The 18,367-nt window shown below is 43.5% G+C and overlaps 1 protein-coding gene across 1 annotated transcript in view; it reads left to right on the plus strand.

The window, feature by feature from the left end:
• Nucleotides 1–18,367, plus strand: part of LOC311237471 (bone morphogenetic protein receptor type-2-like) — a 148,419-nt gene that overhangs the window by 67,620 nt on the left and 62,432 nt on the right. The window lies entirely within an intron of this gene.

The following is an 18,367-nucleotide window of genomic DNA, read 5'->3' on the forward strand; positions in this document are numbered from 1 at the left end:
TGCATTGCATGCCGCACTGTGGTGCCATGTTATCCGCTGCGCTCGGCACACAGTCAGTCAGTGGGTCATGCTGTTATTTCAGCCAGTCACTCAGTCAGTCACGGGATGAGTGGGGGGGGGGGGGGGGGGGGGGTCTCCGGGCACGTTCCTGGCACTGTAGGCTTCCTTGGGCAACATGAGACTAGAATAGAGGTGGAACTCGGCCAGAGAGCTCCCTGAGCTAGAAGACATGATGCCACACAACACTCGGGACTCCGAGAGCTCCCTGAGCTAGAAGACATGATGCCACACAACACTCGGGACTCCGAGAGCTCCCTGAGCTAGAAGACATGATGCCACACAACACTCGGGACTCCGAGAGCTCCCTGAGCTAGAAGACATGATGCCACACAACACTCGGGACTCCGAGAGCTCCCTGAGCTAGAAGACATGATGCCACACAACACTCGGGACTCCGAGAGCTCCCTGAGCTAGAAGACATGATGCCACACAACACTCGGGACTCCGAGAGCTCCCTGAGCTAGAAGACATGACGCCACAACACAGCAGTTCTCCATGACGCTCTGCCGTTATTATCCTTCTCTTTTTGCATTTATTTCACTGAAGTAAGAGACTGCATTGAATAGTAAGTCTATTCCATGGAAATTAAAGTGAATAGGATCAAAATAAATCCTTGAATGGTACTCTTATCAGATGGTACTCTATCAGATGGTACTCTTATCAGATGGTACTCTTATCAGATGGTACTCTATCAGATGGTACTCTTATCAGATGGTATTCTATCAGATGGTACTCTTATCAGATGGTATTCTATCAGATGTATTCTATCAGATGGTACTCTTATCAGATGGTACTCTATCAGATGGTACTCTTATCAGATGGTACTCTATCAGATGGTACTCTATCATATGGCCTCTTATCAGATGGCCTAACGTAGGACTTTAGGAACCGGCAGTGAAAGGGTTTATGCAGCAGCCGCCACTTTGAGTTTCTCCTCGACTTCCTTCCTTCCTTCCTTCTCTCCGTCTCGCTAAGTACCTCGTCTTCTCTCCACCCAGCCTTTTCCTCCACGCCTCGCGCTCTCTTCCTCTCCACGTTCCTCTCCTTTTCCTCTCCTCCTCATTATATATCCCCCGGTCTCTTGTGTCACGTCTCTTTCCACACCCCCCCCCCCCCCCCCCCCCCCCCCCCCCCCCCAGCCAGTGTCTCTGTGACCCTGGCGGTGCACAACACTATGGCTGTGCGTCGGTAGCTCCCAGCAGTGGTTAACTACCGCGGCGGCGGCGGGGCAGCCCAAGGCCCACAGTAGGCCAGGGTTGACGGGGCTTTATCGCCCGGGTGGGAGGAGAGGAAACCAGAGGAGGAGACCTGGCGCCGTGCCCCCCACCCCCCCCCCCCCCCCCCGGCAGAGCGAGCGGCCGCTCCGTCGCCTCACACACTCTGCCCACACGGGGCCTCCTGCTCGACCTTGGACGGGGCATGACCACGGCTCCCGAAGGCCTCCCTCCCCCTCTCCTCTCCTTTCCTGGGTGGTGGAGTGGAGAGGAGGAGAGGGAGATGGAGGGTGCAGGGGGGGGGGGGGGGGGTCGAGAAACACACCAGAACATCATGTTTTTGTTATCAGCTGTTACGCCGAAATCAAGTTATATACACATTCTGAAGTTTGCTCTGTTTCTCTTCCTCCCCATCTCTCTCTCTCTTTCTCTCTTTCCCATTCTCTCTTTCTTTATCTCTTTCTCTCTCTCTCTCTGGTATCTCTCTCTCACTGTTGGAGACACACACTATTGCGCACCCCTGACTTGTCACACGCTCTCTCTCTCTCTCTCTCTCTCTCTCTCTCTCTCTCTCTCTCTCTCTCTCTCTCTCTCTCTCTCACACACACTCTTTCTCTCTCTCTCTCTCTCTTTGGTATTTTTCTCACTGTTGGAGACACACACACACAGACACTATTCTCTAACTCCGCTGTCTCGTCACATGCTCTCTGAGTGAACAAACTCTCTGACTCTCTTCCTCGTAATAACTCATAATAGGATCTCATAATAACTACACCTCTGACTCTCGCCAGATGGAGCTTTCTCCTTCCCCTTGCTCTCTCAGCTACACACTCCAACAAACGGAAGTCACAGTGAAACACCATGTTAAGTTGATCCATGTGTTTACTACATTTACATTTAGTCATTCACGCCGGGAACAGACCAGGGTTGAAGCGCCACAAACGTCATTTCCCGCGTGATCAGTAGTCTGGTTGTTCACACCAGCAGTAGAGCAGTAGTCTGGTTGTTCACACCAGCAGTAGAGCAGTAGTCTGGTTGTTCACACCAGCAGTAGAGCAGTAGTCTGGTTGTTCACACCTGCAGTAGAGCAGTAGTCTGGGTGTTCACACCAGCAGTAGAGCAGTAGTCTGGTTGTTCACACCAGCAGTAGTCTGGTTGTTCACACCAGCAGTAGAGCAGTAGTCTGGTTGTTCACACCAGCAGTAGAGCAGTAGTCTGGTTGTTCACACCAGCAGTAGAGCAGTAGTCTGGTTGTTTACACCAGCAGTAGAGCAGTAGTCTGGTTGTTCACACCAGCAGTAGAGCAGTAGTCTGGTTGTTCACACCAGCAGTAGAGCAGTAGCCTGGTTGTTCACACCAGCAGTAGAGCAGTAGTCTGGTTGTTCACACCAGCAGTAGAGCAGTAGTCTGGTTGTTCACACCAGCAGTAGAGCAGTAGTCTGGTTGTTCACACCAGCGGTAGAGCAGTAGTCTGGTTGTTCACACCAGCAGTAGCCTGGTTGTTCACACCAGCAGTAGTCTGGTTGTTCACACCAGCGGTAGAGCAGTAGTCTGGTTGTTCACACCAGCAGTAGAGCAGTAGTCTGGTTGTTCACACCAGCAGTAGAGCAGTAGCCTGGTTGTTCACACCAGCAGTAGAGCAGTAGCCTGGTTGTTCACACCAGCAGTAGAGCAGTAGCCTGGTTGTTCACACCAGCAGTAGAGCAGTAGCCTGGTTGTTCACACCAGCAGTAGAGCAGTAGCCTGGTTGTTCACACCAGCAGTAGAGCAGTAGCCTGGTTGTTCACACCAGCAGTAGAGCAGTAGTCTGGTTGTTCACACCAGCGGTAGAGCAGTAGTCTGGTTGTTCACACCAGCAGTAGAGCAGTAGCCTGGTTGTTCACACCAGCAGTAGAGCAGTAGCCTGGTTGTTCACACCAGCAGTAGAGCAGTAGCCTGGTTGTTCACACCAGCAGTAGAGCAGTAGTCTGGTTGTTCACACCAGCAGTAGAGCAGTAGTCTGGTTGTTCACACCAGCAGTAGAGCAGTAGTCTGGTTGTTCACACCAGCAGTAGAGCAGTAGCCTGGTTGTTCACACCAGCGGTAGAGCAGTAGTTTGGTTGTTCACACCAGCGGTAGAGCAGTAGACTGGTTGTTCACACCAGCGGTAGAGCAGTAGTCTGGTTGTTCACACCAGCGGTAGAGCAGTAGTCTGGTTGTTCACACCAGCAGTAGAGCAGTAGTCTGGTTGTTCACACCAGCAGTAGAGCAGTAGTCTGGTTGTTCACACCAGCAGTAGAGCAGTAGTCTGGTTGTTCACACCAGCAGTAGAGCAGTAGTCTGGTTGTTCACACCAGCAGTCGAGCAGTAGTCTGGTTGTTCACACCAGCGGTAGAGCAGTAGTCTGGGTGTTCACACCAGCAGTCGAGCAGTAGTCTGGTTGTTCACACCAGCGGTAGAGCAGTAGTCTGGTTGTTCACACCAGCAGTAGAGCAGTAGTCTGGTTGTTCACACCAGCGGTAGAGCAGTAGTCTGGTTGTTCACACCAGCAGTAGAGCAGTAGTCTGGTTGTTCACACCAGCGGTAGAGCAGTAGTCTGGGTGTTCACACCAGCAGTCGAGCAGTAGTCTGGTTGTTCACACCAGCAGTAGAGCAGTAGCCTGGTTGTTCACACTAGGGCTGGGCGATATGGCCTCTAAATTATATATATCGCAATATTTGGACATTTCCTCTAAAGCACTTAAAAATGCTTTATTTATTGTATCGTTAATTACGGTAACTGTAGCCGATATTTATTTAATATCGTCATATTGCCCACCCCTAGTTCACACACACTTTGTTCACTCTGTATATTCAAGACTCGAAACTAAGTGATCACAAGGAGAGGATAAGTTAATAAGCTGCATTTATTGCATACACACATAAGCTGTGTAACACTGTAACGTATGACCTTTGCAAAACATTAGCACATCATCACGAACACAGTGCATGATTCATTGTTGCACTTTATCTTCCTTGGCTTGGAGAAATATTACACCATAGCTTCATATGGACATTCGGCCACAGACGGTCCATCTAGTGGAACCTTCATGCAGGCTCCCAACTTGTGCTCTGCTCCCAAGATTTGTCTTTTATATTACATATTATATTAGTAACTTGTGAACCATGACATGAAGTATATCATGTCTTTCTTAACCTGCTCTAATTTAGCCTTTCGTTTTTTTCCCCATCCGTTTCGGATGCATCATGACACTAATCAATATATCAAAGGAGGCGTATTCAATTAATTAATATTGCTGTGGATTTTATAATGCATTTTACCCCCAAGGGAGGAGGGGACACCTGTTGCCAAGGAATGAAAGCCATTCACCCTTAAATCACTGCTCAGTGACATTCAGATATATATATATATATATATTTATATATAAAACCCAATATATTATAACCAGTGTATTAACGTTAACTGTATTCCATCTTTTCTGTGAAGCTCAGCCAAACGTTCAAACGTTAGTAGCATAGTATAGTAGTATAGACATAGTATAGTAGTATAGTATAGTAGTATAGACATAGTAGCATAGTATAGTAGTATAGAGACTTAGTAATATAGTATAGTAGTATAGACATAGTAGCATAGTATAGTAGTATAGAGACTTAGTAATATAGTATAGTAGTATAGACATAGTAGCATAGTATAGTAGTATAGACTTAGTAATATAGTATAGTAGTATAGACATAGTAGTATAGACTTAGTAGTATAGTATAGTAGTATAGACATAGTAGCATAGTATAGTAGTATAGACTTAGTAGTATAGTATAGTAGTATAGACATAGTAGCATAGTATAGTAGTATAGACATAGTAGCATAGTATAGTAGTATAGACTTAGTAGTATAGTATAGTAGTATAGACATAGTAGCAGGGCTGTACGCTGAGCTTTTTCACTAGGGGCACAGGTGCCCCTCAATGAAAAATTTAGGGGCACAGAATATTTTTTAGGGGCACTTTTTTAAATAACAATTTTACCATTATAGTGAAAAATAATATGTTGTTCCTCCTGCCTCATTGCTGTGGTTATTTTATTTAACATTTAAGTGCTTTTGTTTTCAGGTTTGTATCTTTTATAATGAACCAACTGAGAAAGTGTGTAAATCACTAATAGAACAAAAACAACAATGTGTGTGTGTGTGTGTGCGCGCTTGTAGTGCTCCTTGAATGAGATAATCACAACACACACACCATTGCATTAATCAGGAGGACAAGAAACTCTGCATACCTTTGTTTCACAATGAAAAGTGCTTTAGAAATAAAATGAATTATTATTATTGTAAATAACCCCATCAAAGGTTTATTATTTTTATGGGCAATTACCCGCTTCATATTTGTGATGTTACTGGTTTGGTTTCAGTGTGTGGCTGTGTGCCTAAAGTGATCAATGTGTTGGGCCGTTTATAGAGATCTATGCCAATTAATGTTTATGTATATCCGGGATTTTTTTTTTATAAGAATTGAGAGGCCTACTACGGTATGATGTACATATTATAGTTACATAACATGATGACACATCACATGCAATTACATTACTAATCATGGTACACTCACATCCTAAGATGCCATTACATTGTTTTGGGTAGCATTTAGAAAAACTAAAATAATTTAAATGCAAGGTATTACTATTATTGGAAAAATATTACCTGACATGGTTGTCGTAGGTTGGATTTATATCAACGCCGTTCTTCTTGTGAACAGTAATGAGTGGCCCAAACTTCACGAACGGCTCCTCTTCCTTGGCGATGAAGTAGGCGATATTCATTTTTATTTTAAGCTGCCTCCGTTGATCCGCCTCGGAAATAAGAACTTGCCTATTATTTTCTTTTTTTGCAAAATCAACTCTGCCTCTCTTTGTTAATTACAACAAGCAATGCTGTTTGTTATTTAAGATGAGATTGGACTCGGCACCGACAGATTTGTGTTCATTGTGCTGCTTTTATAAAGCCTCAAATGACGGCTTACAATATTTCATGAAAGCAAAGTGTTTTGTTTGTCTAAGATTTTAAAAGGTTTAAACTTTACAGCACTGACAAAGTTGAACAAAGTGCTGTACAAGTCCCACAACATTAAAAATATATATATATATTTATTATTATTTTTTTTTTATCTCGAAGCTTCGAATTAAAATCGAATCTCGGCCCCGAAGCTTCGAATTCCAAAAAAATAATCGAAGGTCAGCCCTACCGTAGACGATTTATTGGTTCGCATCACATAGCTGTCTCTGCAGGCTGTGTGCCGATAGGACATACTGTGTTTAGTTAAGCCATCTTTTTTAGAGTTGTGATTTCCCGTTACAAACGCAGATTTCCCCGCCTGCTTCTGTCCCTTGCAGTATTTACAAAACATATGGTCATTCTCAAATACTAGCCAGGGGAATAGTTTGAGCCAATCCGACCTGAACTTGTGGACCTTTTTAGTTGTGACAGTGGTGGCGGGTGCAGCTATCTCACCATCGCCATCTTCATCTTCTTCCCTAGTAATGTCGGCGTCTGCAGACTCAGTGCTAACGATACTAGAGCTAGCCATGTGTTGCTGTCGCTAACGACGTTAGCCATACCTGTAACGGTGGCTACTGCCACTGCTGGCTCACTGTTCTCGGTCACATTTTCATTAGACGGCTCACTAGATCCAACACGTCGAAAATGTGATGCAATACTAACGTTACTGGTGGTTTTCTTAATTTTTAGCCTAGTAGCTCTAATCAGACTGGCATCTACAAGCTGCGTGGCACAATCACAGTGAGTGCGCAGTAGATTTTTCCCGCTGTTTAACTTCATACCTGAGTGTGCAGCTTGCGTGAGTGACGTCATCGTGTCATCACAAGCTCTGGATTAATTTAGGAGTGAAATGCGAATGCAAGGGTTGAAATCACTACTCGCAAAGGTGCGCCCAAATATTTGTCTCCACTTGCACAGGCCATATATAGGGGCAATTTGCGATAACCTCATTGCACTGTACAGCCCTGAGTAGCATAGTATAGTAGTATAGTATAGTAGTATAGACTTAGTAGTATAGTATAGTAGTATAGACATAGTAGTATATACTTAGTAGCATAGTATAGTAGTATGGACAAATTAGCATAGTATAGTAGTATGTACTTAGTAGCATAGTATAGTAGTATAGACATAGTGGCATAGTATAGTAGTATAGACATAGTGGCATAGTATAGTAGTATAGACATAGTAGCATAGTATAGTAGTATCTACATAGTAGCATAGTATAGTATAGACATAGTGATTGGGCGCCATCCTTTGAAGGCCAACCACGTATATATACGTGGTAAACTCGCTTTTGCTTTTATTCCATTTTAATATCCTACTCAATGTCACGGAGCTGTATTTTGGCTGGAAAAGGCATATTGGGACTCCGAAAGTGCAGTTACCGGACAGATCCTGGTCACTGTCTCGAGAATGCAGTTTCCCCTGTTGCAGACCGGGTGTCACTTTTTTTTCCGCTCCGGGTTCGCTTTTCTGTTAGCCTAAAGCAGGGGTCTCAAACTCGATGATATTTTGCGGCCCCCTACTTGACATCAAAGTTTAGTGTTGGTGCGGCCCGCGCGCAACTTGTTGTCAAGTCGTTGCGCGAGTTAGAAGTTTTATTTATTTGATCACTTGTAGGCTACCATAGCACAGGCTCATGACAGCAACGTTACGTTAGTGACTTGGTTGAAACGTGATTCCGGAGTGATATCAAGTAAAGTGGAAGGCAAATGCATCCTCGCTATCTCCTCTGCGAGCAGTGCGCTGCATAACAGGCTGCACTTCCACTGTCTGTGTACGGGTCTGGTCCAATCACATTCAGCGTCCCATCAGAGTTTCTCCCCCCCACCCACAGTCTGCGAATCAGAGGCAGAGTAGGGCGGGTCTTCACGGAATGCGTGTCGTCTCTTCAGTCCGAGTCAGAGCAGAGAGTTGACAGCGCATCTACAGTAGCCTCGCTCCCAGTTTTTGTTAAACGGAGTGCGTTGCGGTGGCGATTGAATGGAACTCGGTTGACTCAGATCATCTTTAGCCTTGTAGGCATATTTATTTCTCAGGCGGGGCGAAATGCGGTCGTGGTGCCGCTATATATATATCAACAACAATCAATAACAAATAATAGACCGGAACAGGAATGCGAAGGAGACGTCAGTGACGTCACGTACTCAGTACTGGACATACTACATCGCCCTCTGTAGAACACAAATGAGTAAGGGCGCACATAATAATAATACATTTAACAGTTTTATCTCCGTGAGATAAATGTAGCTAGTTTCGCCAGCAGGCAGCAGAAAAATATGGGATCTTCAAAGATGGCCAGTAAAAGAAAAGTCGACTGCAATTCGAATGGACTGAAAAATATGCGTTCATCCTGAGTCCAGCACCAAACCAAGAAGTAACAAAGCAACCATGGGTGGCATGGGTGTTGGCTAAACACAAGAAGCCATTCTCTCTCTCTCTGATGCATACATAATAAAATAATGTATGACTGAAGTGATGGAGACCATGTTTGAAGGCAAACAAAAGCAAATCCCCCTCAGATCGCACAGCAACCAGAATAACTGAAATACTGGCTGGTGATTTGATTAAACAGCTTTGTGATAGAATAAAAAAAGATGCACAGTGCATTTCCATAGCTGCATGTGGATGAGTCCACTGACACCACTGAGAAGCCTATGTTCTGAAGAACCGTTCATGTTCTGAAGAACCGTTCATGTTCTGAAATGTTATTGCTAAATATTGAGAAGATTGGATCAGTTGTACTTTTTTTTTGGAATACTTGAAACTCTTTTTTTGTGGAATATTTGATGCGGCCCAGCCTCACCCAGACTCTACCTCCAGCGGCCCCCAGGTAAATTGAGTTTGAGACCCCTGGCCTAAAGCTATGGCTTCACCAGATCGCCTGGAATACTTTTTGCGACGCAGAATTCAGTATGCCGTAAAGGAATATAGCATCAGCCAATGGACATATCGATCTACCAGATGGCGATCAAATAACTGGGAAATTCTTTTTGGAATCCAAGCGGCCACAGGTGAGAGCAATTTGACGTCAATTTCAGCCTGATCGGGCCTTGTTCTCATAGCCATCAGCGTATGATGTTGCAATAACGAATGGCGTTATTGGTAATCAATAATCAGAAACGACTTCCCCCGCCCCCCCCCCCCCCCCCTTTCATGCATTCATGGTGGAACATGATACCGATCATATGCATTTAGATTTTTAACTCTAGCTTGTGTAGGGCCGAAACGCCAATCGATTTAACGTTATTAGCTTAGCGCCCTATAACTAGCTTTTCAGGAATTACCCCAGACCATTCCGATATAAAGTTCATATTCACAACGCTATAAAACGGGAACGTATTAGGGCTGAACGATTAATCGATTTTAAATCGAAATCACGAGCTGTCTGAAAAACCGTAATTAGATTATTTCCCAGAATCGTGCAGGCCTAGAACGTATTGACGAAAAAATTGTTTCTTTATGGCATATTGAAGGGAAGGTTTATACTGTCAATTGACGATGACAATGGACACATAGCAATAATATAAAATATAGATTTAGCTCTACAAACAACCTCACGCACTGTGAAAACTTGTAATGAAAAGCTGGCCTCATAGAGTGGGGCCCGTCTAATCCCAATGGCCCGAATGTGTTAATGTCTGAAGGAGTCGACTGAACGCTTCTTGTCCTGCGAAAGCATGCAATTGGTCCACTGATGGATACATCTTGATATTTGTCTAGTGTGTTCATTAGATGGGTGAGGCCTGCCGCGATAAGCAATAAATCGATTAATTGCAGCGATAATTAAAATTAATGCAATGATTTTGACGGGCGCGATTAATTGCTATTTGCGCGTTTGTTTTAATGAGGCGGAACCAGTGCCCCTTGTCAGTCACTGTCCGTGTGGGGGGCCGCTGGCCTTACTACAGAGCACAGCACGGGAGCTCCGTGGGGCAGTAGCAACGCCACATATAGCTCAACTACATTTCTCAATGGTGTTGCTCCTTTTAACCAAGTAGCGTTATTTATAGTGTAACGTTAGCTATTTTTAGACCCAAGTAGTTACTCGCTACTGCCCGGAGAAACTGGACTGCTAAATAAAGATGAAAGATCGAGTGTTGATTCTCATTCAATGCTAACAACATTAGCTAAATAGCTAACAAACGAAATACAACGTATAGCATAGCTACAACACAGAATAACGTTAATACAATTACATGCATCATTGTTTACAATGAACGGGTGGGGCTAGTCAAAGGACTGGACACGGGGACAAGTTAAACATGAATTCATTTATTATAACGTAGTAGGTAGTTTCGAGTCGTGCTGCAGTGCCTACGCACCACAGCTATTCTATTATATACTGCTTTGACGCTTCCTCCTCATCGTTGATTGCCTGTAGTAGCTGCATCTAACGTTAGTAGCTAACGTTAAAACTAACCTAAAGTTAGTTGTTCACCAACAATCTCAATATTTGTTTTATCAATATCATTAGCTCAAAAACACAGAACCGGACGAGACAAGTTGGCCGCTCATAGGTGCCGCTAGGATAATAACAACAATACTTCCGGTCCGGTCGGTGGGCTTCAAAATAAAAGTCTAAAACACCGGAAAAGACGGAGCGTTGGGCTTCAAAATAAAAGTTTTGGGAAATAAATTCCTAAAAAAAAATCTCTAACCGGTCGCAATAATAGCGCTTATCGCGATATTTTCGGGGGCAATTAATCGCCCAGCAAAATGTGTTATCGTGGCAGGCCCGTGAAATCCTCTTTCAGTGCCTCTCTGTGCCCGTTTTCTTGGTATGCGTGCCAGCCTCTTTGCTTCTCTTCTTTTTGCATTCGACTAAGAGGTTGGCAGTCGACTACGGCTCCTTTCGGTCGACTAGTCGAGGTCAGCCCTACTACATAGTAGTATAAACTTAGTACTGTAATGTAGCATAGTACATATTGGTATAATCATAGTAGTATAGACATAGACATAGTAGTACAGTAGATACTAGTGTAGACGTTAAGAATAGGTTAGTAAGACTCTGGCTTGAGAGACATGTCCTCGTATCCTAAATTCAGATTATACCGTTTGTTGAACAACGCTAGGGCTGTCAATTGTCCCCAAGAATACCATAGGCTGAAATAAGGCAAATATATATTATATATATAATAATATGAATGATTACATTCACATATATCCATGTCTTTGTCTCTGCTATGTGAGCCCTGTAATTTAAGTGTTAAATCCTGTAATTTGTATAATTTTGTCTTGCTTATTGTTATGCACTGTGGAAAATAATCTCCCAGAGGAGAAATACTCCTATATATTCTTACCACATCAAAGCAGGTGTACAATCCTTAATATCAACACGTTCATTGTGTGTCGAGTTTGCTATTATGGGATGTACCGAATAGGAAACGGTCATTAGGCATCGGGCTGTGCTTTTGTAAATCCCATTTATTGACTTGTATTCACAAAAAGGGACAAGAACTACTGATGTGTTTTCAGTTCAGCTCATATCAAATAATGTTTTATTACATTTACATTTTGGCAGTCTGGTAGTCTAATAATAACAAGATAGGGAAGGAAATTTGTTCCGACAGCCCCCCCTCTCTGTCTCTCTCTCTCTCTCTCTCTCTCTGTCTCTCTCTCTCTCTCTCTCTCTCTCTCTCTCTCTCTCTCTCTCTCTCTCTCTCTCTCTCTCTCTCTCTCTCTCTGTCTCTCTCTCTCTGTCTCTCTGTCTCTGTCTCTCTCTCTCTCTCTCTCTCTCTCTCTCTCTCTCTCTCTCTCTCCTTTCTCTTTCTCGCTCTTTCTCTTTCTCTCTCATCTTTTATTCATGTTTCTCCTCCCTTGTTCTACTTTGCTCTAACAAGGCAAACAGCAACGACTCCTCAAGGAGTCAAAGTGAGGAAGAACAGACTTCAAAAGTTTTTCTGCCAAAAGTAGGTTATTCAGTATTTCCCACAGGTTTTTGAGGTCATCTGTGGCGTGGTGGTGGTGGCCGGCCCGACTGGCCACTACACACACTGGGAGCAGAGGAACGTGCCGTGCACATTGTCAATGTGTTATTATTGTATCTGGGAAATGTATTTGCGGCGGGCCTGTTTGGTATCGCGGTGGGCCGCCACCAATAAGTCTCTGTAAAGGAAACGCGGAAAAATAAAACTAATTTACTTTTTATTTTTTAATTATTATTATATACTTTATTTTTACTTTATTATGATTATTATTATTATATATATATCTTTTTCTTTTATATATTTCTTATTACCAACACTATAAATCTCTCTGAAACTGTCTTTTTTTTTTTTTTTTTTTTTTTTTTTCTCTCTACATGTCACTTTGTCTTGATGTCTGCTGTTCTTTGTATTCTGTTTTTGTGTTTCAAATAGAACATTTTCAAGTACATATAATTTGTAAATGTTGGTTGCACTGGAAAAAAAAACAATAAACAGACGTATATATATATATATATATATAAAAAAAAAAAAAAGGAAACGCTGGTTGGTGTGGAAGTAAATGTATAGTTTAGTGATTGTGTGGCCATTTTGCTCTTTATGTCATGCTCAGGTTGGGTTCCTCTAGTCTCCACCCTATTCCCACTTTGGACACAGTTGTCTGCCGGCTTGGGCAGAGTACTGTACAAAGTGGACTTGATCCAATACAGCAAAAATGGCTTATCTTGCAAATTGACTAAAGCAGGAGAAATTAACTGGCTTAGAATACTTCACTGTAGGCGGCTAAGTGGCGCAGTGGGCAAGGCGCTCGCCACTAACGCAGGATATGCTGGGTTCGAGCCCAGCTCTCTGCGTTGCTACCAGCTTGGCTGGTCGTTCATACTAACACAATTGGCAGTGTTAGAGGGTGGGAAAGCTGGTGGGTGGGGATCGGACGTTGTGGACAGCGACTCCTACAGGTCGGTTGGTGCGCCTGTACAGCAGAATCAGGAAGCAACGGGGGCAGCGTGAGCCTCCCACGCGTTACTCCTTGCCGCTGAGAGATCGCGCTGTGCAGGTGAAAAGATGAGACGGCTGCCTCCTCGTGTACCGGAGGGGACATGTGATGCAATGCAAGGCTTCGTCCACATTGCAGCCGGCCAGTGGGAGGCATGGTCTAACAACGTTCGAGACAGGGGAGGGGAGAATTGGCGAGGCGAAATTGGGATGGGAGAAAAATGGAAAAAGGAGGAGGAAAAAGTGGATAAAAAAAAAATGAATACTTCACTGTTTCTGATGTTGGTTGCTCAAACCCAGACTCTGTGGAAACTACTACAATACGTTTGATCTTCTGACTTAAAGAAGCATTTTTCACCCAAATCAATTACATTGATTTCGCTACGGCTGCCCCTCGGCTCTGGAACAGCCCCCCCCCCCCCCCACATAAGATCTGCCCAGAGCCTAGAGGCCTTTTGAATCGCTGCTTAAAACGCACCTCTTTTCCCTGGCCTTTGACCAGAGTTAGCCTGCCACCTGTACACTACGTTTGCTGTTACTCTGGACTTTTTTTTTTATCTATTTTCTTGTCTCTTATATTGCACCTTGCTCTTGTTTTCTTTGTGTACTATAATACCTTTTTCCGTCATTTGAGTGTATTTTATTTGTTACTGCATTGTATGTGTCTTTTATCATGTCCTACCTGTAAAGCACTTTGGTTGGCTTTTAGTCATTGTAAATGTGCTATATAAATAAAGCTGACTTGACATGATGCCTTGAATTAATATCTCCACGGGGTGAACGTAGATATACTTGATGAATTGAAGATTTGGTTTAACAGCAAAACTAGCAAAACATCGGTTTACAAACTCACAGCGGTTGAATATCATCCAAGTCTCATTCATGCAGAAACCAGAAATGCTTGTGTGGCGTTTCTGTTTATGAAAATGATGAAACTTTCACTCTTGGAACACTCTGCCAGGCTGTCGACTAATACTTGTAGGATTCGTTGTGTTGATTTAATCTGTGAGATTGTTGTTTCATGTCACGCAGCAGGACCTCTTGAAATCTCGTGTTTAGCAGAGATGTTCTCATAATTTATCAGGAAATGACATGACTCATTAAAAAAGAACATTAAAAAAAAAAAAAAAAAACATCACAATTGACTTACAAAGTCTTGGTTGGCTAAGACAAAACTGACGGATTACTCGACCAATGGAATAAGAGGGGACAGCCCTAGAAAGTAGACTTGTTTCTGTGTAGTTAGTGTGGTTTTCCTTTGCCGCAATGGAAGAGCACTGCCAACCAAACAGCAGTAACTACAGATAGATGACAATTATAGATAGATGACAGTGGCTCAGGAGGTAGAGCGGTCGTCTGGTAGTCGGACGGTTTCCTGTTAGATTCCCGCTCCTCCCGGGCAGCTTGTCGATGTGTCCTTGATCAAGACACTTAACCCCTAATTGCTCCTGATGAGCAGGTTGGCACCTTGCATGGTCGCCTCCGCCGTCGGTGTGTCAATGTGTGAATGAATGGGTGAATGTGAGGAACAGAAATTGTAAAGCGCTTTGAATAAAAGCGTTATGTAATGCACCATTTAGATGATAATTTGTAACTTTCTTCCCACACTGAAGCTTTTGAAAGTCCTGTTAAAAAAAAAACACCTAACTAATGTTAGCCAGCTTGATTAAAGCGATAAGTCTGATTTTTGGAACCTATTTCTTTCTTAACAATGATTATGTTGCTCGTTTAAAGAGACCTTTCTCAGTGCAATCCATGATGCTCCTCATAGTAATAATAATCTTTATAGCACCTTTCATACATAATAATGCAGCTCAAAGTGCTTAACAGAGCAAAAAACACAACATTTGACAATAAAGCAAAAAATGTAAAGAATTTCAGGAGTTTAAAACCACGAAAAAAAAGCAAAACATGATTAAGAAAATAGCTAAAAAGAATAAATGACAACAGGGATTTTAAAATCAGCTAAAAGCAAGAGTATAGAAATCGGTCTTGAGCTGTGCTTTAAAGCTTTCCACAGAGGCTGCCTGTTTTCGATGTATTGGGACATTATTCCAAGCCGTCTGCCCATAGAAACAAAAAGCTGCTTCGCTGTATTTCTTATGTCATTGTAGGCACTAGAGGACCTGGGGGGGTGGTTTGGAACAGATCTATGTAGGCACGGCAGTCGCAGAGGTAGGATGGTGCCAGACCATTAAGAGCTTTAAAAACAAGCAAGAGAATTAAAAAATCAATCCTAAAAACAACCGGGAGCCAATGCAGTGAAGCTAAAACATAGGAGCTCTGGGTTGTTGAGTCACGAAGCAATACACAGTCAGCGGGATCACGCTCTCTGGTCTGTACGAGCTGCCGGAGGCTCGCTGAGATGTACCCGGTGTGCCCTGAACTCACTGCACTGCGGAGTAAACCTGAGTGGGCCTCAGCCTCGTGACCATAGCTATCCCTTTAGCCAGCTTGTGCATATCGTCCAATGCAAAGGCAGAACGTACGCCCAAGAATAGATAACATGCCGTGGTCACTGGTCAGGACAATCAGGGCTAACATGACACTAATAGTAGCTGGTCATTATTTTCACTTTGATGGCACAGAAAGCCACAGCCGTCCATCAACGGATGTTCTTGCCCCGATTTAAAAAATGTTGGCTAAACATCAATAGCGCACATTAATAATGATAACTTGGTTTTGTATAGCGCCTTTCATGAAACCCAAGGTGGTCGCTTTACATAGGGCGAAAAACAACAATAACAAACATGGTAGACAGACGCCACAGCATTCAATGTAGGACGTTAGGGGTCAAAGGCCATGTTGAAGAGTTTTATTTTTAATTATCTTTTCCCCCTCCTTTTTCCGATTTTTCTCCCATCCCACTGTTAGTCGTTATGCCAATTCCCAACCCCCTTCCTGGTTGTTGCGCACCCCCCCCCCCCCCCCCCCCCCCCCCCCTACTGTTGGTCCGGGAGGCCGGAGACTGTCACATGCTTTCCTCCGACGCATGTGCAGCCACCGGCAGCCAGCCTGGCAGCGCAGATTCTCACTGGGAGAGTAACGTGTGGAAGGTCACACTACCTCTCTCCAGATCCTACCCTCGCTGTGCAGGCGCCCCGACCGAACTGTAGGGGTCGCTGTCCACAACGCCATGGCTTCCCTCCCCCTAACTCAGCCAAATGAGTTAGTATAGCGATCAGCCCGAGCCAAGGCAATGCTGACTCCGGGAGTCGAGACCGCAGCCTCTTGCATTGGTGACGAGCACAATCTCCGCTACGCCACCTGACCGCCCTGAGTTTTTTTTTAAGGAGTCCGGAGTTGCAGAGTTCTGCTGGGAGGGAATTCCAGAGAAAGACACATTGACACATTCACAGTGGCCATTTTGCTTGGGTTCCTCTCCACCGTCCACCCTATTCCCACTTTGGACACAGTTGTCTCAGTTCCAGCTGTGTGCCTTGGGCAGAATACTGTACAAAGTGGACTTGATCCAATACAGCAAACATGGCTTATCTTGCAAATTGACTAAAGCAGGAGAAATTTACTGGTTTAGAATACTTCACTGTTTCTGATGTTCGCTGCTCGAACTCAGACTCTGTGGAAACTACTACAATACATTTGATCTTCTGACTAAAGGAAGCATGATGCTAGGGGTGGGAATCACCAGAGGCCTCACGATACGATATTATCACGATACTTAAGTCACGATACGATAGTATTGCGATTCAAAATATATTGCGATATGCTGAGTATTGCGATATTAACACATTGGTTGCCTGCCGGATATGGCGATTTATCGCTTGGATGCCACCACATTAATGAATGGGAGGATGGAGCACATTTGCGAACGCATAAACTATATCTTAAATTATGGCTATGTGTCTAATACACCCGTCGCTTATCAATGACTTGCTTGCAGTCAACATGTACGAAACGGATTGTTTTTTCATCAGTACATTTCCGTTTTATACCGTTTTGAATACGAGTATAGCTTCGGAGAGTTCTAGTAATTTCAGAGAAATTCCGCGAAAATAGCCATTTACTGGAATACACAAAACACGTCGTCATTTTCCGGCTGATTTATGAATTGTTTTCAAATAAACGCTAGATTATCGAGAGTATTTGTGTTCTTATGCACGATACAAAAGCGGGCTGAAAAATAATTTATTCGTGCCGCGCTCAGCGCCTAACGCCACTCACACACACACACACGTTGTGAAATATGTGAAAAACAACTCTGATTAACCCAAAACTGGTAACATAGATTCCTTACCTCAGATCAGATGTTCTGCAAAAAGATTAATCCAATTCCTGATCGCCATTCCAAATATTGATCGCGTTTATTGATCCAACGTTATAGTCCGAAACGCATGATCCAAGCTGCTTCCAGCCTCGCCAGTGTATCTGGTAACACGACACTGCTTGCCAGAGGTGGGGAAACCCTGGGGCAGAGTTTTTCTCTGATGCACTTTTTCACTCAATCCAATCCAATGATGTGCATTATCATCCGCGAGACGATAGGGGGCGGTATTTGCCCTTTTCGAGCTCAGAGCCATTCCCAATGATAATGTCAGGCTGGACGGACGAAAAATGAATGGATATTGCTAATAAAAGAAACAACGATTAAATAACGAGAAATCTCGTTATTGGCAACCAACGCATTGCCAATGTGTTAATATTGCGATATATAACCTTTTTTCAACTGCAAAATAAAAACATTGTCAACATGTTTTATCTAATAAAATAACGTTTTCAGTCTGTTCATCTCACTTCAATAATTTTTATTGCAGCAAATGGGATTTTCTCAAGCAGACTGTAATCTGTGTTGCATGTACCTGACAAACTGAGCTGTTTGTATTACAGTCATATTCCAACTTAACTGAACACACGTGTGTGTGTGTGTGTGAACTACTGTACTACTATTACAGGTAATGCAACTTCCTTATACAAATGTTTTTTTTTAATAATAAAATATCGATACTTGCCGTCCTTGTATCGCCACGGAAAGTATCGCGATACTATACTGTATCAATGTTTTCCCCCACCACTGCATGATGCCTTGAATTCATGTAATTGTTTTCATCTCATGTATCCAGGACCACGGGGGAACGTAGAAATACTTGATGAATTGAAGATTTGGTTTAGCGGCAAAACTAGCAAAACAT

This window comes from Notolepis coatsorum, assembly GCF_963971535.1.
Source record: "Notolepis coatsorum genome assembly, chromosome: 1".
Taxonomy (NCBI): Eukaryota; Metazoa; Chordata; class Actinopteri; order Aulopiformes; family Paralepididae; genus Notolepis; species Notolepis coatsorum.